The sequence below is a fragment of the Gracilinanus agilis genome, chromosome 6 (genome assembly GCF_016433145.1).
Source record: "Gracilinanus agilis isolate LMUSP501 chromosome 6, AgileGrace, whole genome shotgun sequence".
In the NCBI taxonomy this organism is placed as follows: domain Eukaryota; kingdom Metazoa; phylum Chordata; class Mammalia; order Didelphimorphia; family Didelphidae; genus Gracilinanus; species Gracilinanus agilis.
In genome coordinates this window covers 214096364-214108660 of record NC_058135.1, presented here as the reverse complement: position 1 = coordinate 214108660, position 12297 = coordinate 214096364, and positions in this window count along the sequence as shown.

Genomic DNA, 12297 nt, shown 5'->3' with positions numbered 1-12297 from the left:
AACTTGCATGCTGGTTTGAGGAAAGTTCTTTATAAACCTTAAAGAGCTAGAGAAATGCAAGTTATTATAAACTGTGTTTATGGATTCATGTCACCAACCTAGATCATAGCCCACTAACCAGGAGAACCATGCACCTAGAATAGCTAAAGATGACAAACCCAAAAATGATCTTTCTGAAAGCTGTAAAATTCTCTCTCCCTCATTGTTCTATCTTTCACCCTCTCTGTCTCTCTTCTTTTCCTGGGACTCTGTCTTCTGTATTTGTCTCTGTCCTCCCTTCCCCCTACCCCTCCTCTCTCTCTCTCCTGAGCCCTTACTGTGACCTGGTTCTATTCAATGCCATACCAATTATCTCATAGAGCTAGAAAAGGATAACAGAATTTATTTGAAAGAACAAAAGATCTAGAATATCAAGGGAATTAAAAAGGGGGGGGGGGAATGATAATGGAGGTAGCTTAGTTATACCAGATCTCATACTATATTATAAAGCAGCAACCAGGAAAACAATTTAGTACTAAAAAATAGAGTAGAGGACCAATGGAATAGATTAAGCACTCAACACACGATGATAAATGATCATAGCAGCCTAGTATTTGATAAACCAGATTCAAGCTTTTGAAAGAAGAACTCACTCTTTGACAAAAACTGCTGGGAAAATGTAAAGATAGTATGGCAGAAATTAGGCATAGACTAATATAGCCACACCATACAATCAAAGTCAAATTCAATAAATGGGTGATACCATAAGCAAATTAGAAGAGCACAAAATAGTTTGCCTGTCAGATCAATGGGTAAGGGAAGGATTTAGGTCAAAACAATACATAGAGGACATTATGAGGTGTAAAATAGATAACTTTTCCTATGTTGTATTAGAAAAAGATTCTGCACAAACAAAAGCAATGTAACCAAGATTAAAAGGCAAACAGCAAACTGGAAAAAAATCTTTATAGCAAGTCTCTCTTACAAAGGCTTCATTTCTCAAATATATAGAAAACTAAGTCAAATGTATAAGCATACAAAGCATTTCCCAATTGACAAATGGTCAAAGGACATGAATTTTTAGATGAATTAAAACTATCTTTAGACATATGAAAAAATTCTCCAAATAACTATTGATTAGAGACATACAAATCACTACTAGGACTGTATTACAAAGAGATTAAAGATATGGGAAAAGAACCTACTTATACATAAATATTCATAGCAGCTCTTTTTGTGGTGGCAAATGTGTTAGTTAAAATCACTTGGGGTTCTATTTGGAAATATTGAGCCTCAAGATATGTAGTGTTTGACAAACTTCCTGTGGACATGTGGGGGACTTTGAGACTACATTCCCCATGATCCAATGGATTTCCGGTTTCTGACCTAATAACGTGAGACAACGGGAACCAATGTATAGCGCAGCTTAAATTCGGAGGGCGGGCTAGAGACGGTCTCTTTTGCTACCGAGATGGGTGGAGATACAGACAGGCAGCATTTTTAAGTATAGTCAGACGCAGTCATATATATATATATATATTACCGCCATGGCAATTAAAATATTAATTTCCCTCATAATATCAGCCTTTATCATTTTTAATCATTACACAAAGAACTAAAAACTGAAGAGCTGTCCATCAACTGAGCAAAGGCTGAACAGGTAATGTTATATAATGGTATACTATTGTGCCATAAGAAATAACAAACAAGATGATAACAAAAAACCTGGAAAGACTTACAAAGTAAAGTGAAGAGAACATTGTACATAACAGAAATAATGTATGATGATCAAGTGTGAATGACTTAACCATTATCACCAAGGTAAGAATCCAGGACAACTCCAAGAGATTCATGACAAAAAAAAAGCATATCTACTGCCACAGAAGGAACAGATGGAGTCTGAATGCAAATTGAAACATATAATTTTTTACTTTATTTTCTCCATGAATTTTTCTCTAGTGTAAGCGATATATATTCTTTCACAACATGATGAATGTGGAAATATGCATTATATAATAATATATGTTCAACTTATATCATGTTACCCATCTTCTTCAGGAGAGGGGTATGATGGGAGGGAAAGAGAAAATATAGATTAGAAAATATCAGAAAATTAATATTTAAAAATTGTATTGACACATGGCTGGGGAAAAATAAAAATGTATCATAATAAAAAAGAAAGAAAGAAATTAAATGGAAATTTGGGATTGGCTTTGTGAAAAATGCAGACAATAGGCAAAGGCCAAGAGATAACACAGAAAAAGTTTAGAAACTTAGAAATGCATAAAACATATGCATAGAATTGTATAACATCAATATATTTTATCTTTTAATACCATAAATACACACAATTTCTTTTTTAAAGTTTGTGATAAGAATGTGAAAGCATCAAACAACACACAAAGGCTAGAAATGTAGAGATATCTTTAAAAAATTTAATAACTCATAAATGCATATAAAGTATTGTAGCCACCCCATAAAAGAAAAAGAAAAAAATCATACTTCTCTGGTACAAAGGGAGTACAAAAAATTTTATGGGGATTTTCAGATTAATAGGGCATGCTCCTAATATCAGCCCCCATGCCATTCTCCCAAGCTTCTCTCCATTTCAAAGATGAAGGGATGCATGTACCTGTAACTCACTCCTGCTGTAATTCTTTTAACAGTAGCACTGGTAGTATAATCAAAACAGGGATTCCTCAAAAGGGAAAATTGCATTATATCAGTTTCATAGACCAGAATCCCAATCTTAATTTTTTTATGCCCGCTAGATTATATTTTTCATTTAAACTATCTTAAGGAAATCATATTATTTAATTATATCCTTATACATTTCCCTTATTGAATATCATCTGATTAAAATACCTCATTTTAAAGATTTACCTCAATTTTTTTTTGTCCAAAACTGGGATTTAATCTGCATAGAGAGCTCCTTGGTGAGCAAACTTCCTCTACCACACAGACCAGCAACAGAGAGTGTCTTACAACACTCTTCAGTGTTGCTCAATTAAATTAAATTATAACTGGGAAATAGTTAAAATACAATCAAATGTAGGTAATGTTAATATGTTTTATTTTATTTTATTTTTTTAAACCCTTACCTTCAGTCTTGGAGTCAATACTGTGTATTGGCTCCAAGGCAGAAGAGTGGTAAGGGTGGGCAATGGGGGTCAAGTGACTTGCCCAGGGTCACAAGGCTGGGAAGTGTCTGAGGTCAGATTTGAACCTAGGACCTCTGGTCTCTAGGCCTGGTTCTCAATACACTGAGCTACCCAACTGCCCCCCTGTTGCATTTTAAATCAATATGCCTCTGAGGCAACTAGGTAGCACAGTGGATAGAGTGGCAGGCCTGGAGTCAGGAGCAACTGAGTTCAAATGGGACCTAAGACACTTCCTAACTGTATGACTCTGGGCAAGTTACTTAACTCTGATTGCCTAGCTTTTGCTACTCTTCTGTCTTAGAATTGATACGAAGACAGAAGATATGGGTTTAAAAATAAAGAAACGAATGAATAAGTAAGCTCATTTGGACTTTGACACCAAGATCACGAAGTTAGGGTGTAAATGCAGGTTTTCCTGACTATAAGACCAGCTTCCTATCTACTATACTGTGCCATGATGCCTCCTGTAGCAATTTATGCAACATTTTTCTTCTCCACAAGAAGAAAGACTTCTTCTATTGAGATTTTTGTTACTAGGAATATTCCATTCATTGTGGAGGAAAAGGTAACAGATAATTCTGTACCATTCATAGCAATCTCTGTTGGAGCATGGAATGAAGACACAGATCCTTTATATAGTGATTCAGGATAACCAGATAGTTAAACAAACCTGCAGGACCTTCACCTGAAAGGCATTTCACAAATAACATAGAATCCTATTTATAGGCCCAAATGCCACATTTGTGCACTTGATCCTGCATTTGTTTTGGGGGATGGAACTGAATGCTCATACTGCTGTGTTTAAATGAGGACTCCTTAAAGATGTAGAAAAACAAGCTGCTGAAATTCCAGCCAAGTTTCAGAGCAATGTATTCAATTTCAGCTCAATATTGTGAAGAAATACCAGATAGCAACTGTTGTTAAAAACCAGTATGGGCTACCTACCATGAGACTGGGGAAGCCGGCCTTTGAGAAATATCTGAAAATCAGAAAATTCTCAACAGCTCAGGATGATTCAGTGAAGCCCAGGCCTGAACTAGGTCAATTCTTGAGGTTGTTTTTTTGTTTTTGTTTTTCAAACAGGCTATAGATGCAGTACTTGTGTTATATAACCAGTAGGGGCCACAGTGGATGGAGCACTGGATTTGGAGTCAAGAAGACATAAGTTCAAATGTGGCTTCAGACACTTAAATTAGTTACATGACTGAAATGCCTCTGTTTCCTCATGGCACATATTCCTTAGGATTGTTGTGATGATAATGATAATGAGGCAATATTTGTTAAGTGCTTTGCCAATCTAAAAGTGCTATTATTATTAAACTTAAGTTTATCTTGGTGCCATCTTCTATCCCCTCCCCCCCACTTTTTCCCCCATATCATCTTAGACCATTTAGTACTATAACTTCTCCTTATGACTAATTCTTCTAATTACTATAAAATTGTGAGTACAATTTTTTAGAATTACACATAATATTTCTCCATATAGGAATACAAATAATTTGATATCATTGAAGCCCTTGAAGAAGGAAATTTAAAGATAAGAGTTTTCTTTCTTTCCCCTCTCTTTCTTATTTACCTTTTCATGTTTCTCTTGGTTTTTGTGGTTGGATATCGAACTTTCCATTTAGTCCAGGTCTTTTCTGGGCAAATACTTGGCTTCTATTTTGTTGAATGCCCAAACTTTCCCCTGGAAGTATATAGTCAGTTTTGATGGTGATCCTTGGTTGTAGACCCAATTCTCTTGCCTTTCTGAATATCATGTTCCAAGCCTTGCGGTCTTGTAGTGTGGAGGCCACCAGATCCTGTGTAATCCTGATTGGTATTTCTTGATATCTGAATTGTCTCTTTCTGGCTTCTTGTAATATTTTCTCCTTAACTTGGAAGCTTTTGAATTTGGCTATTACATTCCTGGGGGTTGTCTTTTGAGGATTTAGTGTAGAGGGTATTCTATGGGCTCTTTCAATATCTATTTTGCCCTCTAGTTCAAGGACATCAGGGCAGTTTTATTGCATAATTTCTTATAGTATGATATCTAGATTTCTATTTGTCTCTGATTTTTCCAGAAGACCAATAATTCTCAAGTTGTCTCTTCTAGGCCTGTTTTCTTGATCTGTCATCTTCTTATTGAGATATTTCATGTTTCCTTCTATTTTGTCAGTCTTTTGACTTTGTTTTATTAGTTCTTGCTGTCTTGTGAGATCATTGGCTTCTACTTGCCCAATTCTAGCCTTTAAAGACTAGTTTTCAGCTATAATCTTTTGATTTTCCTTTTCAGTCTATCTGGCTCTTCATGGCTTCCAGCTGGTCATTTCTGGTCTTCAATTTGCTCATTCTTTCATTTGATTTCTGAATCTCAATTTCCAATTGCAAAATTCTACCTTTTAAACTGTTATTTTCTTTTTGAAATATTTTCTACTTTTCTTGCCAGATCTCTTCCATCTTTCTCATGATCTCAGATTCGAACTCTTCAAAAGCTTGTGACCAATTTTCATTTGGGGGGGAAGGTTTGGATGTCTTTACTTATTTGTCCTTCTCTGCTTTCTGGATTTTTTCTGTGCAAAAGTTATCAAGTGTTAGAGCTTTTTTTTGTTCTTTTTGGTGGTTATTTCTTGGGCCTTGCTTGTCATCATTATGCTGGTTTTTCTTTCTCAGCCAGAAGTCTGGGTGAGGCAGGCAAGCTCTCTGTGTATAGAGCTAAGGAGCAATTTTTGCCTGAGGATACTTTGTGAGTCTCCTGGCTTTCACTGGCTGCTAGGCCTCTGCTGTCTGCCACCCCTCTCAACTTCACTCCTGTGGCCAAGGTCTGTGCTGGCCAGCCTCCTGGAGTCTCTAGTCTAGCTGTTCTCAGGATCAAGCCAGAAGCCCAGAAATTGGCCCACACTTGCTCCTCCACCTGAGGTTCTCCCCTGAGTCTCAGCATGCTGAGCTGCTTCCACTGTCTGCTGCCTCTCTCGGCTCCACTCCCATGCCCAAGGTCTGCACTCTGTAGCCTCCTGGGGTCTCAAGTCTTGCTGCTCTCAGGGGCAAGCTCCTGGTGGTCCCAATTAACTGCCAAGAAGCTAGATTTTGCACCCCCTGGCCCCACCGCCCTGCTCACTCTAACTTTGTTGCGCAGCCTCTGACTCTGGTACTGTGGGTGGGGTGGGGGAGGGTTGATCAGCTCACATTTTGATGGGAGCTATTTCCCCCACTTATAGTGTGGAATTGCCCAAATCCCATGTACCTTCAATACTGCGCCCTATTGTGGGGTCCCTTCTTTCATCTGGATTTGGTTTTTTTTGTCCTTTGGAGGTATGCTATATGGGTTGGTTAGGAGAGTAAAGCCCCCTGCTTCTACTCTGCAGCCATCTGAACCCAAAAGCTCTATTATTAAACATAAGAAAGCCACTTCTCTCTGCTCTCAGTTTCTTCAACTATAAAATGGAAATGAGGGAAATGTGAGTTGAAGATATTATGCTAAATGGTCTCTATAATTCCTTTGAACACATTCTACCTTTGGGGGTTTCCTTTTCACTATAATAATAAAAATAATGATAGCTAGTATTTATATAATGTTTATGATTTGCTCAGCACTGAGCTAAGTACTTTAGAATTATTATCTCAGTTGGTTCTTATAACAACTTGTAAAGTAGGTGGTGTTATTATCTCCATTTTACAGGTGAGGAAACTGAGCCAAACAAAAGTTATGTAATTTGCCTAGTCACACATATAGTATGTGTCTGAGGCCAGATTTTAACTGAAGTCTTCCTAACTCCAGCTCCAATGCCCCATCTAATGCACCATCTAGTTGCACTTTCAGCTCTAAGATATTGTTCTACCTACTAAGGACCCTTTCAAATATCATGCATGATATGTGAACTTCTAATGAACCTGTTATTCTATTCCAGGTCTACGTGGTTCAAGAGGCTAAACCAAGGAAAAGCTAGGTGGCTCAGTGGATAGAGAGCCAGGCCTGGAGATGGAGGTCCTTGGTTCAAATCTGATCTCAGATATTTCCCAGCTGTGTGACTCTGGGCAAGTCACTTAATTCCCATTGCCTAGCCTTTATCAACCTCTTCTGCTTGGAACTAATACTTAGTATCAATTTTAAGACAGAAGGTAAGAGTTGTTTGTTTGTTTTTTAAAGAAGCCAAGCAGAAATCATTGGTACCACTTTGGGGTGTATCATAATTTTCCCATTGGATGGCAGCAGAAATAGCAAACAACTGATATGAGGGTGAATATTTTCAGTGCCATTGATAATTCCAGTATCATTATTTCAGCTTATTAGAGTAAAAAGCATATAAATATATGCCAGGAACTCGGCCTCATTATTACACATCTAGTCTCCCCACCAATGCTTGGCACAGAGCAGGTGCTTAATATTTTATGATTAGACTGGACTACTACAATAGTCCCCTAATATGTCTTCTTGCTTCCACTCTCCCCACAATAATCTATCTATAATACAGCTGTCAGATTAATTAATCTTCCTTCTGTAGAGAGCTAATTAAACCTTTCTTTGTGGAGGTAGAGAAAGAAAAAGAAAGAGAAAAAAAAGAAGAGAGAAAGGAGAGGGAGGGAGGGATGGAGGGACGAGAAGAGGAGGAGGAATGTTAACTTATAAAAAACACAGAACTATTAAAAGTCATAAAGCCACTCTTTAATCAAGGGAAAGGGGGAACAGGGCTACTTGGCCTCTTTTGCAGAGCTGCGCCCTGTGCAGAGTCCAGGATTGAACACTGCTTCACTCTGCTCCCTGACCCCCTGGGAGTGACACCTAGCTAGATGACCACTCCAAGGAACAAAGGAAATTGGGGAACTTATATACCATTTGGGAAGATCCAGGGGCTGGGAAAAATGATTGACATTATACTGGTAAGGATGGGATTTACAATCAAGCTTGGGAAAGGAATCCTAGCCAGAGGCTAGGGTGTAAAGGAAGGGGCTAATTCCACTATAGATACTAAAGGATGGTCCTGGCCCAGGTGTGTCTTTCAGGGAAAGGGTCTTTGATACAATGGGGAAGACTACCTAAGACAAAAGGGTATTTAGCATTTACCCTGGGGTCCATTATTCAGTCTGCAACTGCTAGCCTGAGATTCCCTTCAGGGTGGATTCTCACGGGAACAGGGAAGCACAAGCTTTGGGGGGATCCAGCCTACAAGCTATTTCTAAAACTTGGGGTTCATCAGATCTCACAAAGCCACAAGTTTGGGGTCTCTAGATTCCACGTCAACAGGAATAAGAGGAGAATGGAGAGTTGAGAGAGACAGACAGACAGACAGACAGACAGACTTAGAACTAGGGTAGGAGTTTCCCTTTGTCCTTCTGCATACTATAGTACATTCATTTATAGCAAACATTGACTCAGGATACAATAAATCAACTTATGTTTATCAGGAGACAAAACATTATAAAACTAGAGGCAAAAAATAAACAAGATTTAAAGAGAGCAAATAAGACCCTATAGTAAATGATGCTCATCCACCAAGTAGGAACAAGAAAGAGAGGGAACAAAGAAGAACATGTACAAATTCACCAAATCCCAGTGAGAGGGCAAATTCTGATCAGGCAGGTGACATCTTAAGTGAGTCATTAGCTAGAGAGGTTTCCAAATGCTCATTCCAACAACTCATATATCCAAAGTATAGCTGTATATAACAGCTCAGTGTAGCAACTCTTTTCTCAAAAAATGGTTAGCCTATACATTTACACCTGGGGCTCCAAAGTTCTCAGGCTTCTGCCTCTCATGATACTTTAATTCTTTCATCTAGCATGAAAAAACTGTGCTTCCTATCACCCTTCCCCACATTGCCAATAGGGCCTATATAATAACAACAGTCTACTGTTCAAACACCTATAGTGGGTTCTAATTAATTCCTAAGTACTATTCTAATTCCTTCCCATGGTATTAAAGGACTCGAATTAACTGAGACCTCTCTATCTTTTTCCAGCCTCTCTTCATATTTTTTTCCATACACTCTGATGTTCAAGTCAAGTTTGGCAAATATGTCTCCTGACTATGCTCTTGTGATCTCTGGTTTCCAGGTTTTGTTGCCTTTTTCTAGAATGTCTTTTCTCTTATCTTTTCCTATTGAATTCTTATCCTGCAAAACACCACACCCAGGCTGCCTTCTTCAGGAAGCCTTCCGCAATCCCTACTACTGGTAACAACCTTCTCAGGAAGACTTCAAAATGTACTTTGTTTGCAACCAGAGCTTTAACTATGGCAAGGCTAGAAGGACTTTCCCTCTTGGCACTGAAATTTAGAGGACACACAAGCACTTTAATACAATTGCTACTTCAATAGAATAAGACACTATAATGATTAATTCACCTTTTGCTCAATTGAATTTATATAAATGACTTCTTAAATTATTTTCACATCATAAATTCCAAAGTTGATTTGAGTGAGTGTGCCAGGCTGGTTGGGCCAGGTGTCAGGATTGTAACTTATAGATCTGTTTGCACCTCTTTAATGCATTTATGGAAATATCCAGAACTGTCATTAAATGTGTTTGACTTTTGTTCTTTTACTAGGTCCTAAGTTTTGAAAGGGCAGAGAACAGGTCTTATCAAAATTCTTTATATCTTGATCCCCATTCTGCACTGAGTGTATCGATGTGGAATCTAGAGACCCCAAACTTGTGGCTTAGTGAGATCTGATGAACCCCAAGTTTTAGAAATACCTTGTAGGCTGGATCCCCCCAAAGCTTGTGCTTCCCTGTTCCCGTGAGAATCCACCCTGAAGGGAATCTCAGGCTAGCAGTTGCAGACTGAATAATGGACCCCAGGGTAAATGCTAAATACCCTTTTGTTTTAGGTAGTCTTCCCCATTGTATCAAAGACCCTTTCCCTGAAAGACACACCTGGGCCAGGACCATCCTTTAGTATCTATAGTGGAAGTAGCCCCTTCCCTTATACCCTAGCCTCTGGCTAGGATTCCTTTCCCAAGCTTGATTGTAAATCCCATCCTAACCAGTATAATGTCAATCATCTTTCCCAGCCCCTGGATCTTCCCAAATGGTATATAAATTCCCCAATTTCCTTTGTTCCTTGGAGTGGTCATCTAGCTAGGTGTCACTCCCAGGGGGTCAGGGAGCAGAGTGAAGCAGTGTTCAATCCTGGACTCTGCACAGGGCGCAGCTCTGCAAAAGAGGCCAAGTAGCCCTGTTCCAGACACAGAAGGCAGCTTGGTAGTACAGCAGGCAGGGTTCTGGAGTCAGAAAAGACATGAGTTCAAATCAAATACTAGCTATGTGACCCTAGACAAGTCATTTAACCTTTCTTCATCTATAAAATAGGGAGGACAATAGTACTTACCTTAACTGGGTGATTGTATGGATCAAAAGAGAAAACACATATAAAGTACAAAGTATAAAGTATAAGGATTCTTAAAGCACTGTGCTAATGCTAGTTATTATTATTAGCTATTATTTGTTGAGAAATTGAGTGAAAGTTCATATACTGCAGTGAAAGATTTTTCTTGGTCCTTTAAGCAGCATTAATGAAATGTAATTCAAAGATTAACCACAACATTTTGAGAGTTCTGAGTATTAAAAGAAACCATCTCTCTCCTCATTTCAATAAGCTAGAGGCCCTCAAACACTACACATAAATATTTCTCTTTTAATTCACATAGGCAGGTGAGACCTTGAATTAAATCCTCAATACTTTAAAAGAAAATCAAGCTTTGTGCAAAGCCAGAACATATTGACCAAGTCCATCCCCCAGTTCTTCCTCATTATAGTGTATAGCTTCCAGGGATCTTGAACTCCATACCAGTATAGTATTAACTAGACTGGAGAATCATGGGAAGAGATTAAACATCCCTCTCATCTGAGGACCAATTTAGTTAAGGTCAAAGAAGTTCATAGTCAAAGGTGCACTTTGTCACTGGGAGCAATTGCTTCCAACCTCAATCACTCATGGAAACCACAGAAGCAGAAGGGTTGATAAGAATCCATGCTATTCCCACTCCTGAAAGCAAGGAAATAGCTTCAAAATGCAGAATAAGATATCTTTTTGGATATAGCTATGCAGAGATTTGTTTTGATTGTACATATTTGAGTTATGCCGCCTTCTTTTTTTTTTCCAGTGATGAGAAGGAAAAAATAATGGGGGGCAGCTGGGTAGCACAGTGGATTGTGAGCCAGGCCTAGAGATGAGAGGTCCTGGGTTCAAATTTGACCTCAGGCACTTCCTAGCTGGTTGACCCTGGGCAAATCACTTAACCCACATTGCCTAGCTCTTATCACTCTTCTGCCTTGAAGCCAATACACAGTATTGACTCCAAGATGGAAGGTAAGGGTTTAAAAATTTTTTCAAAAATTAATAATAATAAATGCCTCTTCAGACTCCAAAAAATTCAATAGATACAGTACTTACGTGAGTGAGAAACAAGTCACTCTTGCTAGAGGACCAATGTGGTAAATAGCTATGGACACACCACAAGCAACTTTAAAGCAGAAAAAATTCTATTTGAGCAATCCAAGAATGAGTCATCAGAAGAAAATCTCTTTATCAGGTATAATAACAATGTTAAAAATAGCTAGCATTTATATAGTGCTTACTATATGGCAGGCTGGAAGCACTTGTTTCGGAGGCTGCAAAGTCTAGGCTTCATTCAAGCTGCTCAAGAGAGATCCAAGACATTTTCCAACAACTGAAAATAACGATAACAATGAGAACTCAGTATCTTCCTGGAATGGACAACAGTGGTAGCACAGGTGTAGGTGCGGGACATGAAAGGGAGGGCAGCTACCAACTATCCAGAGCAGGTAGGTTCTGCATGGAATGAAATTCAGCTTGCCCAGCCCCCATCCACATTAAAATTGCAAATCACAAGTCATATAGAGGTATAGCCCAAGAATGGAATAACAGGAGAGATGGTCTACAGAATCTCTATGAACCTTTGCTGTATAAAAATTAACTTTCCTAGTTTAATTCAGCCGTTTTGAAAGTTTACAAGCTTCAATGATTAATCTAATCGGTGCAATTTCCCAATCCCATACTGCCCTCCTCTGGCCTCTGTGCATTACCATAGGCAATGACAGAACCCTAGAATGCGATCCCTTCCCATCTCTGCCTGTAGAAATCCTTCGCCTCTCTCAGAAGTTTCCCTTGCTCTATCCTCCCAACCAAAGGTGTTCTCTCTTCCAAATGTCTTGGAGCA